Raw genomic sequence first — 15,150 nt, 5'->3', positions numbered from 1 at the left:
TTGTATTTCTAAAATACGAAACGTTTAGCAGTAAAGAAAAAACATTTAATTATTTTTACAAATATAAAGCATACGTTTTCACAAAATAAATCAACAATAATTTGGAATTCGTATTTTTTGAATGAATAGGAAATGTTTGATTTGAAATTTGAAGCATATTAGAATTTGAAATTGTAAAACTTCCTTTTATACATAAACAATAAATACAAATTTGTGAGAATGAATGTGGTGAGAGTATTTTGTGAGGATGAATGTGGTGAGAGTATTTGAAAAAAGAATAGGATGAGAGTGCCGCGTGTCATAAGAATAGGAGGAGAAAAAACATTTCCATAAAAGCGCTATGGAATCAGCCGTAAATTTATATTATATAGATAGATTACAACCGACCCCACTCTGAAATCAACACCAAACATACGCGCCATTGATTCTTCCCCACACTCGAGAGCGAAACTTCTCTTAGATCTTTAATATCATCGATCGCGAACAAAAATGGCGATCTTCTGGAACCGCGCGAGATCATCATCGTCTCCGTTACTTCAACGACTCAAACGCCACGTCCTCACCGGCGGTGATTACTTCATACTGTCGCGATCTTTCACTACGATGGAAGGTCATCGTCCAACTATCGTTCATAAACGGAGTCTCGACATTCTTCATGATCCTTGGTTCAATAAAGTGCGTAATATTCTCTTCATTTGAGTTTTTAGTTTTGCATTACTTTGAATTGAATTGAATTGAAAACTAGTTAATTTGAATGGATGAATAATAACTTGTTCATAATTCAAAGTCAACTGTTGATTTTATTTATTTATTTATTTATCTACTCTATTTAAGAATAGCATATAGCTGTAGCCTGTAGCCGATAAGGTATAAGATGAATTTATAGCGGATAACGGATTAATGACAGTGGATAAGCTAGCTGGCTGAATTCATAGCGTTCGATAAAATTCATTTAGAGGTTCTGTTTGGTAAAAATTAGCGGGTAGCTGATAAGCTAGCTTATAGCAGATGATTAATAGTTAGCTTATAGCTGATGGCGAATAAGTTAGCTGATTGAATTTGTAGTGTTTGGTAAAATTCATTTAGTTTGCGAACTATTACTCTCTCTCCAATTTAGTCACTATATAAATGTATTAATAAGTAGTTCCTAACGTATATGGAATCTGTTAATTTAGATGTTACACTAAATTGACGGATTTTCATATACTTTAGGGACGAAATTGATGGATTTCATACACATTATGGGACTACTTATTGTATTTATATCGTTTAGGGACTAAATTGATGGTTTATTCTATTTATTTATTTACTTGAATTGAAGGAATGTTTTTATTGGGATAGTTTTAATTAAGCTGAATATGATTGGATAAACAGTTTTTATGGTGAAGAATAAGTTCAGGTATTTTTAATTTTGATAATGACTTAATTTCTAAGAAAAACTAAACTTGAAAACAACATTTATGAGTTTCAGAACACCATTTTTCAGAAGGTGAAGTGTTAATTTTTGTTTAGGTGCTATTTGTGATGTTTACTGATTATGATTTGTCACGTGGATGAATTGTTCACTTAAATTTGAATTTAAAATAATCTTACTTTTACAACGGGATATTTTATATATAATTCATATGTTGAATTGGGATTGAAGAAAAGTAATATTGCACCTAAGCAACTGCATCTAAGTTCTGTCCTAGTTTTAATTTAGCTGAATATGATTGGATATACCGTTTTTATGCTGAAAAGTAGCTGCAGGCATTTTAATTTTTGATTCACTAAGAAAGATTATTTTAATGGAAATAGAATTGAAAACAACTTATATGAGTTTCGTATACTGTTTCATGTTCATTCAAACAAGTGTAAAATGTTGCAGAAGTGGTTATTTATTATTATGAAGAAACACAAATGAGGTGAAAGTAATCTTGTGCAAATAGGGCTTCTGTCAGAATAATATAGTTAAGGAGGCTTCAATGGTTCTATATTGTTTTCTTTTGCGCTGTGGTTTACGCAATGAAGAATGATGCTATTGATTAATCGTCTACAATAGTGCTATACTACCGGAAGTAGATATGCCTTAACAATAGGAACCAAGGAAATCAATCTATATAAATAGAAAACTGAATTAACAATAATTTGTCAAAAATAATTTTTGGTGCTGTTCGAATTCAACCAGTATGCTGTTAAGCATTCTATAATATTATGCGACTGAAATTGAGCCCCGCTTGGTAGCCAACATTTTTGTCTTCGACTCAAAGTAGGCCGTAATCTTTTATTTCACAAAAAAGGCTGGCGAAGATTGTTACAAATTTGTTGGGCTAGGGAAATAAACGCACAACTCATGCTAATCTAAGTCGAGATAGAGTTCTAAAGCATGTCATGATAAGAGTCCTCATCATCCCACAATTCAAATTGCTGGTCATCCTTCATAGAAAGTACACATGAAATTTCATAGAAAACGCTTCTTTAGAAGCTGAAATCCTTACATAAGTTGTGCTAGTCTTCTGCTTATTTTACATGATGCTAGAAAGTACACATGAAATTTCAGGCAACTTCCATTTTCTTCATTCTGATATTTTGCCTAGGTTTCTTTTAAGTAACAGGCTGAAGATTGCTGTGTGCTTTTGCTACAAGTTTTATAGTCACTTACTCTTCCAATCGTGGATATGTTTTTCATTTCCTAATAACTTTCAGTCTGATTTAGTAATATATGTACTTTGATTTTTTGAATATAGGGAACAGCCTTTTCCATGACAGAACGAGATCGTCTCGATCTACGAGGACTGCTTCCTCCAAATGTTGTGTCTCCTGACGTGCAGATTGAGCGTTTCAGTATGTTTTTCTATTTTCTTTGGTCTCATGCAATGTTAACAGTATCTAATGAATGCGGGTTTGTTTGGTGGTAATCTTTCTTCTTCTTGCTAGTGGTAGTGTTAATTATTGAGTCCATATTTCCTTTGAATGGGAATTAGGCCATTCAAATCAAGGGTTTTCCATCATTCAGTTATCTTATCTGTTTATAGAAGATATAATGTGACTTTTTTGCATGTAAAAGTAACAGACATTTGTTTATTACTTTTTCTGTCGGTAATTTTTCAATTGTGCGCTGTTCTGCTTTTTATTAACTATTTCTATAAATTTTGCGTTGGTAGTGGTTGATCTGAAAAGGCTTGAAGTTCAAGCAAGAGATGGACCTTCTGATCCTAATGCACTGGCCAAGTGGCGAATACTAAACCGACTGCATGGCAGAAATGAGACTATGTACTATAAAGTATGTCCAGGGTTTTTTATTGCACTATTTTGATAACAAACAATTCTAGGCTGAATAAATTTTTGATCTCGATATTGGGGTCAATTTCTAGCAGTGCTTGCCAAAAGATTAGCAATGATCTAGGCCTCCATATGATTTACAGTAATGTATAATTGCTTAGGTGGTTGCAATAAAATGATATGCTATAGGCGTGACTATCATTTATGGTTTTGTTTATTGACATTTCTGCTGTCTAGTTTTTTTATTAGTATTAGTGGCCAATTAATCTTTTGTTCACCCTGCAGTCCTTGTTAGTGTTTCTAGTAAATTTGGTAGCTGTGGATTAGGCTCTTCCATCTTTTAGAAGGGTAGTGGGTACTAGTTCCTAGTTATTTATTATATATAGAGAAAATAGTTCCTTCTATTCGTCTTCATGTGTTTACTCCATCTCCCACCATTGTTTTTGAATTCTTTATTTTTTCTATATAAAAATTCTTGGCACGCTGCAGATGATTGTTAGGGTCTTAGGTGATTACATAGTTGGGACCCCGTTCTCTATTGTGATGCCTTTGCATACATTTTTTTTTTGCTTAAATAAATAAAACAGGCCACAACTGCATTTGTTTTGCTTCACGATTTGAGCATGGAGTTGCATACACGAACATCTGCATTTAGAATACTATTGTACAGATGAAATCCTATTACAAAATTATGCCAAAAATAAATAAGTTGAAACTTATAGTCTGGAATAGCAGTTGCATCAAAGCTGCATGTTAATGTTTTATGCTGTATCATATTTTTGTATGTATATTTCCTTAAAGTCATGCATTGGAAAATTAAATTCGCCCTGTATCCTGGAATATTGTAAATTATTGAATTTGTTCTTATGCATCTTAAAAATTCTACTTTATCAAAAAATGATTCTAGCTTCAATGACATGCTGTATAATGTCAGGTTTTGATTAACAACATTGAGGAATATGCACCAATAGTATATACTCCAACAGTAGGTCTTGTATGTCAGAACTATAGTGGGCTGTTCAGAAGACCAAGAGGAATGTATTTCAGTGCTGAGGATCGTGGAGAAATGATGTCCATGGTCTATAACTGGCCAGCTGAGCAGGTCTTTAAATCCATTTCCTTTACAAATTTTTAGCCAGTACTTTATTGGGTATCCTAGAAGGCATTTTTTTTTCTTCCAGTTTGTTATGTGTGGACCTTGAATATATTAATTTAATTAGCTGAAAAATGTAATTTAAGTAGAAGCTTTTGGGCGGAACGATTTGAAATCATTACCTCTTGTCAAGCTCCGATACAATGACAACGCTATACAATATCTACAACCTATCCAATAAAATGCTTAAACTGTTCAGTGGAACCCCTTCGTGGCTAATATCTCTAACATGCTGTTCAGGTTGGTTCAGTGATGTTGAGTTTTCGTATCCGTGGTTTACGGATTATACAGTCCTTTTTCTTTCAATCAGCAGTTAATTTTCTTCAGTAATTAAAACTTAGATTTTCTCAGTTGGAGAAGGAGAAGTCCCCTGTAAGAGGATTATTGTTTTTTACCTAATCATTGTGAAACAAATACCACATCCTTTGTAAATAGCTTAGTTGCTTGCAAACTTTGTATCTAAATTTCTTTTATTCTTTCATTGTGCAATCAATATTAAATCCTCTCTTACCTTTCTCTCTCAAACACTTTTGCTCCATGTTCATTAACTCGTATTCAGACGATTAAACACTAGCATTTTCTTATGTTCTAAATTCTTTATGGCCTGTGTTTGGATAATATTTCGGTAGACAATAACTTATTGAAGTTTCAAATGGCGACATCTCATTTGATCCTTTTCAGGTCGATATGATTGTAGTTACAGATGGGAGCAGAATTCTGGGACTTGGAGATCTTGGAGTTCAAGGAATTGGCATTACTATTGGGAAACTTGATCTATATGTTGCTGCTGCTGGCATAAATCCTCAAAGAGTATGTGGCTGCTCAATGTTTTGTAATCGGTTCTTTAAAACTGTTAAAATTCATGATTTAGTTAATATCTTTAAGTTGTTGGTAAGAAAATATCAAATATCCCAATTCAACGATGGAACTAATTTTTGTTTTGTATAATACTTACTGTCTTTGGCTGTACCTTATTCACATTAATTTGATTTTTTTTTTGAGGGAACACATTAATTTGATTTGTATATTAATTAATAAACATTTCAGTTGTGGAAAATATTCCTTCATTCTACAAGATGGTAACCGGAATTGTCAGATTATTTTGTGCTTAATTTAATAATAATAATAATTTTGTCATGGCTTCTGGTTGTTATTTTACTTGTTATTCTATCTTGTAATTTCTCCCATCTTGCTTGGCTATTATATAGTTCTTGTAATTTCTCCCATCAATGCCGTGGTACGATTGACCTTTATAACCATGCTATTTTACCCCTTTACATCATTAGCATTATGTATTTTATTGTTCTTCTATTGTAAGCTCTATATAGTACATACATGTCTTTTAAGATTCCAAGAATTTTTTCCCCGTTCTTCTAATAGGTACTTCCTGTGATGATTGACGTTGGGACTAACAACAAAAAGTTACTCGAGGATCCTTTATGTAAGTGTTTCTATATCCATTATGTAAGTGTTTTTATATACCACTTGTGTACTGATTTGCTGTATTACCCGTTAGGGTTTGAGTTTGGGTTTTCTGGGTCAGGTTCATGCCCCCCAGTCTTGTACTTCCTTTTTATTTTAATTAAAATTTCTATTTTGCCTAAAAAAAAAGGTTAGAAATCATATAATGGGACCTATATTGGGTTGACATGATTGCATATTTGCATCAAAATGAGTGTCCATATCTAAATTTTCATCAATGTTAGGTTTTGTTTCTATCAAATACTAACTTTCCTAAAATCCAAATCTATTAGGCAGAGAAGACTATGAATTGTTTTTACATATCCAACATACTTTACTTCCTCATGAGCCTTTTGTGCTTGCTTGCAATGTGAACAATGCTCAAGCCTTGAGCTTGTGCTAAAATTCTTTATGTAAAAGAATGATAGTCGCAGAATTGAATCTTGATCATCTAGGCTAAAAGATCAACTTCACAAATGCTTAAGTTATCTGGTTGAAGCCTATGTGTGGTTTAATATCTCTAAGCACTATTTGTGTTGTGCAGCTCACTCAGATATTTCATATACCTATTGTTGCTTCAGTTACATTTATTCTGGTTTCATCATAAGCTTTATGAGTTGAATTCACTCTACGGAACATAATTGGCTTATTCTTTGTCGTCAGATTTAGGATTGCAGCAGCATCGCCTTGATGGGGATGACTATCTTGCTGTTATAGATGAGTTTATGGAAGCTGTCTTTACTCGCTGGCCAAATGTGATTGTACAGGTATTGAAAATGATGTTTAAAATAAAACTAGTAGCTTGCATTTTCCTTTTATTCATAAGGTCCATATTTTTCTATTATTCGACTATCATTAATCTTGTGCTTTCACAGTTTGAAGATTTTCAAAGCAAATGGGCTTTTAAGTTATTACAACGGTATAGAACTACCTACCGAATGTTTAATGATGATGTGCAGGTAAAATTTCTTTTATTTATCATGTGAAGTGTATTTTACATGTTGCTTTTACAGGCCTCAGGAAATATTGTTAATTATTAATTGAACTGGGGAATTTATGATATGGATGTTTTTGAATAACTTTCACTTATCATAGGTACCACACAGCGAGAATATTTTGTTACTTTGTTAAGATTTATACAAACCATTGATCATTTCACCAACGGTCATTGATCAATGGTTTCAGAACAATAACATTTTTTTCTCTATAGCTACCGAGTTATCATCTCTAACTCATGAGAACTGAATTCACTGCATAGATGAAAATTTTGTATAGATCTTGTCATGGCATTTTATTGCTTAATGTATGTGAAATTCTCTACCCCAGGGGACAGCTGGTGTTGCAATTGCTGGACTTCTAGGTGCTGTAAGAGCTCAAGGAAGGCCAATGATTGACTTCCCCAAGCAGAAGATAGTTGTTGCTGGTGCTGGAAGGTTAGCTAGTTATCTTTTCTTGTGAAAGGATGAACAGGCTTCTATGATTTTGCATAAAGTTTTTTAGCTCAGAACTAGTTATCTGAAACACAATTTATTTTGAAATATCTTGAAAATATTGTGTCGTTGGAGACATAGGTAAGAACGTAAGCATTAGATCCAGCCTGTGTTCCATCATTAAATTTGTTTGGGGAGGTTGTACCAGGATGAATGATCTCTTAGGAATCCTGGTCAAAGTTTCAGCAGTTATGTTTAGAATAGATTTGATTTTAATGAAAGCTTTGAATGGAATGGTTGTTGCAATTGAAAGTCTTTGTTGCGTTCATAGTCACTATGGATATTCACATTTGGTGTGTTGTTTTGTTAATTTTGTTTGTACTACTGCAGTGCTGGAATCGGTGTTCTTAATGCAGCAAGAAAAACAATGGCAAGGATGCTGGGTAATAATGAAGTAGCTTTTCAGAGTGCAAAGAGTCAATTTTGGGTTGTTGATGCAAAGGTACTGTTTAGCTTGATATACATATTAAACATGGTTTGAGTCTTTGTAGTAGTTAATATTTTTTTTTTTTTTTTGATAGAAAACATAATCTTTTAAACTCAGTTCAGTTCGTTGGATATTCACTTACCCTCTTTAGCATTGTTGAAAATCTAAAAAAAATGTGAGCCTGAGCATTTGAACCGAAGATATATTTGTGATGGCTTTAATTTTATTTGTAATATAAATAAAATTCTTGGTGAGCCACGAAAACTCATCATAATGAAGATTAGTTTTTTTTGCCATATTTATGATTTTTTTCAAATGTTTTGGTCACCATTTGATATGCACTTTTCCTATTGTTGGAAATGCAGGGATTAATCACAGAAGGACGTGAAAATATTGATCCAGATGCCCTTCCTTTTGCAAGGAATTTGAAAGAAATGGATCGCCAAGGACTAAGGGAAGGAGCAAGTCTCGCAGAAGTGGTTCGTTAAAATATCACTTTAGATGCAAATATGAAATGCCATAATATGAGATAGATGAAAACAAATTTTTGACGAAGCTTGTTTATCTTCAGTTAATATTACCCCATTTTGGAAAGGTTCTCAGCATTTGGTTTAGATATGGTAAACTTAACCACCTTCCATGCCTGAGAATTGAAGAATAAAGAATCCAACTTGTTAGATTAAAAGTTAACTTTCAATCATGGGAGTTACTAACGTATTATCTTTTTATAGCATGTTTTTATTTAAAAACTAAGGAAAATGTTAACGAGTGCCCCCGGGACATTGGTTAAGGAAGCTAAAAGAAGAAAGTGAAAGTCAAAAAAGACACTTTTTAATCTTTTAATGCATTGATTACACAGCTTTCAAGGCAAATATTACTATATTTGCTTCCTTAACCAGTGCCCCGGGGGCACCGGTTAACAAGACCCAAAAATTAAATATCATAACAGATAATAAGTCTGATTGAAGAAAAACATTTGTATGCCTTGTTACAATATATTTAAGAGATATTTATATTATCATAGAATATCTTTCTTGATTTGTTTTAGTCCTATTGTTGATGGGCCTGGGATTTTACTAATAATACCAATCCTTGACCTATACTTAGTCTTGTAATCTATCTGCAATATTTTCTGTTAATTATTCCAGCTTTCTTTCACTCTTTTCCTTTTCCACTATCATAAACCTATAAAAATAAGTTTTTCTGTCTTCTCTCTTCATTATAATTAGACAAACATGCATATTGGTTAATACCTTTTATAGTGACTGTCAACTTTCCTTGAATAAAATGAGATAATTTTTTTGCCATCAGTCTCGAGGATAGGGGATCCTCCATGATATAAAAGTAAAACATATGGGAAAAACATCAATATAACGTGGCTCTCCAATCTCTCATTACACATTTTTGGGAAATTCCCCCGTTTTAATATTTTGTCACGCACTTCTTTTCTTTGAATTTCATCCATTTTTTTATTGATCAACTTGAGATGCTTCCTTCATATATCGTTGCTTAACTTTGGTAACAGGTCAAGCAAGTGAAGCCTGATGTCCTCCTAGGACTATCTGCTGTTGGAGGATTGTTCTCAAGCGAGGTATATCTATTTCTGATGCTCTGGTTAGATATTACATTGCACTTTTATTCGGTTGAGTAAGACTATGGAATCAGTATTTGCTTCTATCCATCTCATTGGAAAAGTTCAATAGTACAAATGTTCAAAATGTCCATGTTCATAATCTTTTTCTGTGTGCAATCTGAAATTTGCTTTGCTCTGCAGAATGTTATATTCTCCTTATTAAGTTTAGAGTTTTTGACTTTATTATGCTTAATGTGTGTGTATATAACATTTTGCTGACTTTCTTTCCTTCGATATACTGATGATGACATATCCTATTTTCTAGGTATTGGAGGCCCTCAAGGGTTCAACATCAACAAGACCAGCCATATTTGCCATGTCAAATCCAACAAAGAATGGTATAAATAATTTTTCTCATTTCTTTTGGTATGTGCTGTTGCAGCGGGTAACATGGATTTTTGATAGTTTGCATACCACTGCCCTCATTCTTTGACAGCTGAATGTACCCCTGACGAAGCATTCTCCATTTTGGGCGACAACATTATATTTGCTAGTGGAAGTCCGTTTAGTAATGTTGATCTTGGTATAAGTTTACAAATCCCCAGACTAATCTTTCATATGTTTCATATTTATAATCTAGTGATTGCTGCGTAAAATGTGGTAGTGTAATTATTTTGCTTATTGCTTTCTGGAAATTTAAGAACTATGATAATTGTAAATAAACTCATGTCAAATAGGAAGATTAGATTCCCGCCGCTATATTTCTCTCTGAACAGCAGGTTGTAGAATTCCATATCGCTACACATTGTAAATATGTCTTATGCATAGTAGTCAATAGCGGCCGATAGCGGCGCTATAGCGGCCGCGCGTAGCGTAGCGGCGACAAACCGCTACGCTAATTGTCATAGCGGTGCGGTATGAGATAGCGGCGCTATAGCGGCCGCTTCAGCTGCTATAGCGGAGCAGATAGCGGCCGCTTCAGCCGCTATTTGATTTTAGTTCAAAATTTTCAAATTGACACTATTTTTAAAACATTTTGTATGGTTTTCAAATTTCTAAATTTATTTTAGGGCATTTTGGGGATTTTTAAAACCAAATTGACTCTGTTCTACGGTTTCTCTGTTCTTTTTTCTTCCTCTGTTTTATGATTTCTCTGTTTTTTTTTATTTGTTCCTCTATCTTTTGATTTTTGGCATTTTGATTTTATGAATGTCTCAAGAGATTTGAGTGTTATTATTAATTTTATATTAAATATAAGTTTTTTAGAAATATGTAAGTTTGTTTATATTTTATAACATTATTCATGTAATTTGTTAAAAAAATAATCAAATATCGGTGACCACTATTTGTCATACCACTATACGCTAACCCGCTATCCCCCTTTTGAGGTTGGCCTCTACGCACCACTATCCGAGATTGACTACTATGTTGAATTTTGATTAAGACTTTCGATACTATGTTGAAGACTTTAAAGCTTTCATAAGATTTGGGTGTTTTGTATATGATTTATGAATGATTCATGAGTAAAAGCTTTCATAAGATTTGGGTGTTTATTTATGAACGTGTCATGAGATTTGAATGTTATATTTAATTTTATATTATATATATGTTTGTTTATAATTTATAGTATTATTTACGTAATTTGTCAAAAAAAGTTATCAAATAGCGGTCATAGCGCTATGCGCTATCCCGCTATAGCATTTTTGGGGTCGGCCGCTACGCGCCGCAATCCGCAATTGACTACTATGGTCTTATGTATTACTAACTATATTCTAAATTGAGATTTAACTGTTTTAGTTGTATTTTTAGCTTGTCTAGCCTCCTTTACTGCCTTAGGAACATTGAAAGAAAAATGTTCTAGAGTAGGTGGATAGATCTCTCGCTACCAAATATTTACTAAATCTTAATAATATCAGAAATCTCAATTCTACATATTATGGAACGAAGTGACCTGGAGGTTCCCAATTTTTGCAGCATGATACTGATTTCCTGGAATATGAAAGCAATATGCATCCGTGTTCGATAGATTAATAATCACAAAGGGATGCTTGTCCCTTTAATCTGTGACATTTTAATTTATCTAATTCTTATATTTTCAGGTCCGTCCTTACTCAACATAATGTGGGTGGAATTACAGAGATTTTGACTCAATACTGGATCTAAGATAGGCTCTTATACCATATTAAAATCTAGGCTTTATTCAGATTTCAACCTCACAGAACAGACTTATATGATTGCCTTAGCTTTATAAGCTCTATTTAGGCAATATCTCTAGTCAATAAGTTACTTTGATTTTTCCCAACAACAATTATTTTTAGCTCATGTCTTGCATCCCTCTCTTCAACCATGAAAGATATTCAACTTCGTTGAATATTGTTTACTTCCTAACACTAATGTCATAAACATTAAACAGTATTGGTTCTTTACTTTCATGTGACCTGAAATACTTTGAATTTGTGTTACAAAATTGAACATCGATATTTGTCGTTTTGCTTATATACATTTTGTAAGCAAGCCTTATGCTTTATTTTCTAAAATAGATTTTCAATAAGACAAGTACAATATTCAGGCCCTTCAGATTCTCTTCAAATTCTATTTTAGAAACTAAAATATAAAGCAACAGGACAAGAACAATCTAAAGTTGATTTTTTTTCTACCATGTTTTTTGAAATTTATAAATTTTCTTTATCTTGGTAAAGTATGAATTCTCTTCAAATACTCTAGTTTGTTATCATTTTCTGTGTTTCATTCAAGGGAAACATCACTGACAGTTTTCTATAATCTATAATAATTTGCAGGAAATGGTAATATTGGACACTGCAACCAGGGAAACAACATGTACCTATTTCCAGGGTAGGTTTGCTGTTTCACAAATGAACCTAGATTTAATCTAAGATGTGCTATTGTATATCATACCGTTCTTTTGCTTTTAACTATGTCTTTTTTATTTCAGCATTGGTCTTGGAACTCTTTTGTCTGGCTCAAGGATCGTATGTTACAGGCTGCTGCTGAGCGGTATGTTTTATAAAATTCAGTAATTTCTAAAAATACCACTATTATGAATCAGTGAATTATTTGCATAAGTTCATGATTTACAGGACTTGTGAATCTATTATTCAGTCTACAAGTATTGTGAAAAATACTGCTATGGTGAATTAGTGAATACCACTATTACCGTCAATTAGAACTTCAACTATCAATATTTTAATAACTTCACGGTTTACTGACTTGTGCATATATTTTATTGTAACGTCAACTATTGATTTTTCAAGTAGTGGTTATCATTGTAGTTTATACTCTAAAGTGAATTCCCTCCTTATGGAGGAGAAAGATACCTAGTTCACAATTCCGGAAATAATTTTGTCTCCCTTGAAACACATCATGAGAGATAATCTTAGAAACTCTAAATTACTCTAAGATACAATCAAGATAGCAGAAAATACTGTGTATAAATTCTTACAATAACAGAACTGTTTTCATTTCGTGCATAACACTTGATCTGTGCATTGTATTTTTCTTGCTGAGTTGCTGTCTAACTTTGAAATGTCACCTTAATCTCTGTTTTTCTTTTTCTTGTCCGCCTGATCATTGGAAACTGAAGTCTGGCTGCATATATGAGTGAAGAAGAGGTTCTCAAAGGGATTATTTTCCCTTCAATATCAAGGTAGAAATGTGCTTTTTATTACACAATATAGTTTATAAGAGGTAGTTTAAATGAAGTTTCATCTTTCTCAAAACTAATTCATATTTGCAGAATTCGAGATATTACAAAGGAGATAGCTGCAGCTGTTATAGAAGAAGCTGTGGAGGAGGATCTAGCAGAAGGATATCATGAAATGGATGCTCGAGAGCTCCGCAAACTAAGTCGGGTAAGTTTTGTTTGTTTCGAAATATTAGAGATTATGTTTGCAACTTCTGGACTACGTATCAATGTAATCTCTACTATATTGTGGTTGGAATTAATTTTGCCTGAAAATACACTCGTAAGGTCCATGTAGAATTAGTTGGTACCATTACCATCTGTTAAACTAGGCTTGTCTACTGCAAGGGAGATTAATTTTACTCCAGCTATTCTCTTTAGATTTATGAGAGGATTTCCCAAGTTTTTATGACGTTATCCACATACCAGGCCAATGTAAAGTTTTGATAAGTCTTATGCATAAAATGTCTCCATGATCATACTTTACTTTACTTGCAAAAAACAATAATATAAAAATTCATCTTCTTAAATTATAAACTCCTTTTTGTAAAATGATATAAATATAAATTACTGTCTCCATTGCTGAAAGAAAAAAGTTGCAGATCCTTTTTACCAAGTTAATAGACCCATTATATTATATTACACTTATTGTTGGTTCAATTGGGTAAGGAAATTGGTTTTCATAGTCTTAGGTTCAAGTCTTACAAATGGAAAATATAGCTACTGTGAGAGATTTACCCTCTTTTTTTTGATGGAAGAGATTTACCCTCTTAAATGGGTTCACTTAGCTGTGCTCAAAGTTGCTTCCGAATTCAAACCAAAAACTACTACAAAACTGTTTAAAGGTTGTGCATTTTCCATTCTTAGCAAATTGTTCCTCATGCCTTGGTATTAAAGTATTCGCAGAACACAAATCAATGATAAATGTATGATTGTTAAATATGATCAAGGATCCGGTTCAAATTAACATTGGTTTCACGTAGTGTTGTTGCATTGGAGGAATTTTTTAACCATTTCTCCCTTTGCTCAAATAAGATTTATGTTTGAGATGCAAGCATGGTTAGAATGGGTGGGAATTTGTTCCAGTATTCATCAAAAGGTTCCTTGGTAGACAATTTTGAAAAGTGGGAAGTTATGAAGGTTTTATCCTGCTTGCTTCATATGGTGTTTTGTTTTCTGTAGGACTTCTTACTGTCCATGGTTCAAAGTTTGTGAGCTTTCCATAGGCTTTTCAGAAATTGGGGTTTTAACTGCTTAGTTTTTTGGCTTACATTGTTAAGTTTTGCATGCCAATATGAATTATCTGGAAGAAATGATTCTTATTTAACATTAAATTCAAATATTTATATACTTATCCATGTTCTTTTGTGGAGTTGCAGGATGAAATTAAGGAATACGTGATTAATAACATGTGGAATCCAGAGTACCCAACACTAGTTTACAGGAAAGATTGAGCAATCTGCAGCAGGGTGAAATCAAACCACACACTCAATTTATATAGATTCTAAAATATCATCACATAGCTTATTTTGTGATTAAACAAGAAAAGCAAATTGATTATTTATACAACTTTTTTTATGTTATCGTACACATGTTATCATGGGTTTACAACCAAGCTTATGAGTTACAGTTTCATGTAAATTAGTAACATATAGTTTTTGTGAGGTTATAGCACCATGTTTAAGGACAACTATTGTGCACCTGTTACACCAATTTTTAAATGGTGTATTTGTAAATTCATTTTAATGCAACTGCAGTGTCAACATTACACTGATGATCAATAATAATTCACCCTTATCGTGATAAGATTCAATTATAGGATGACAAGTTCTTGAGCTTCTTTCCGCAATGCCTTGCAATCCATATCCTCGCCTTGTGATATTTTCGGTGGCCAAATGTCTTGAAATTTTTTCTTTTCTATGCATGTAATATTTACTTCTCATAATGGGTAGCTACCACAAAGTTTTTTTGACCAAACACGATCATCTGCACATGAGAATCATAATTCAAAAATGCCTTGACCTAGAGGAATCATCTTCCATGGATTGATAGGTTTCCATAAGCGCAAGAGTTTCTCATGCAGAT

At 33.0% G+C, this 15,150-nt stretch overlaps 1 pseudogene across 1 annotated transcript; it reads left to right on the top strand.

Annotated features, from left to right (window-relative positions):
- Positions 1-396: 396 nt before the first annotated feature.
- On the top strand, positions 397-14,883 carry LOC146896698 (NAD-dependent malic enzyme 1, mitochondrial-like; annotated as a pseudogene). Its single transcript, XR_015023585.1, has 19 exons — positions 397-675; positions 2,727-2,823; positions 3,144-3,262; positions 4,196-4,363; positions 5,096-5,224; positions 5,795-5,855; positions 6,539-6,642; positions 6,751-6,834; positions 7,202-7,308; positions 7,696-7,807; positions 8,158-8,271; positions 9,318-9,383; positions 9,691-9,763; positions 9,862-9,948; positions 12,164-12,218; positions 12,319-12,380; positions 12,967-13,029; positions 13,120-13,234; positions 14,445-14,883. The product of XR_015023585.1 is annotated as an NAD-dependent malic enzyme 1, mitochondrial-like (transcript).
- Positions 14,884-15,150: the final 267 nt, after the last annotated feature.

Source organism: Medicago sativa, chromosome 8 (genome assembly GCF_051527215.1).
Source record: "Medicago sativa cultivar Bolivia chromosome 8, Bolivia_mono, whole genome shotgun sequence".
Taxonomy (NCBI): domain Eukaryota; kingdom Viridiplantae; phylum Streptophyta; class Magnoliopsida; order Fabales; family Fabaceae; genus Medicago; species Medicago sativa.
Note: the sequence above shows the minus strand (reverse complement) of the source record. Positions and strands in the feature narration are given on the sequence as shown.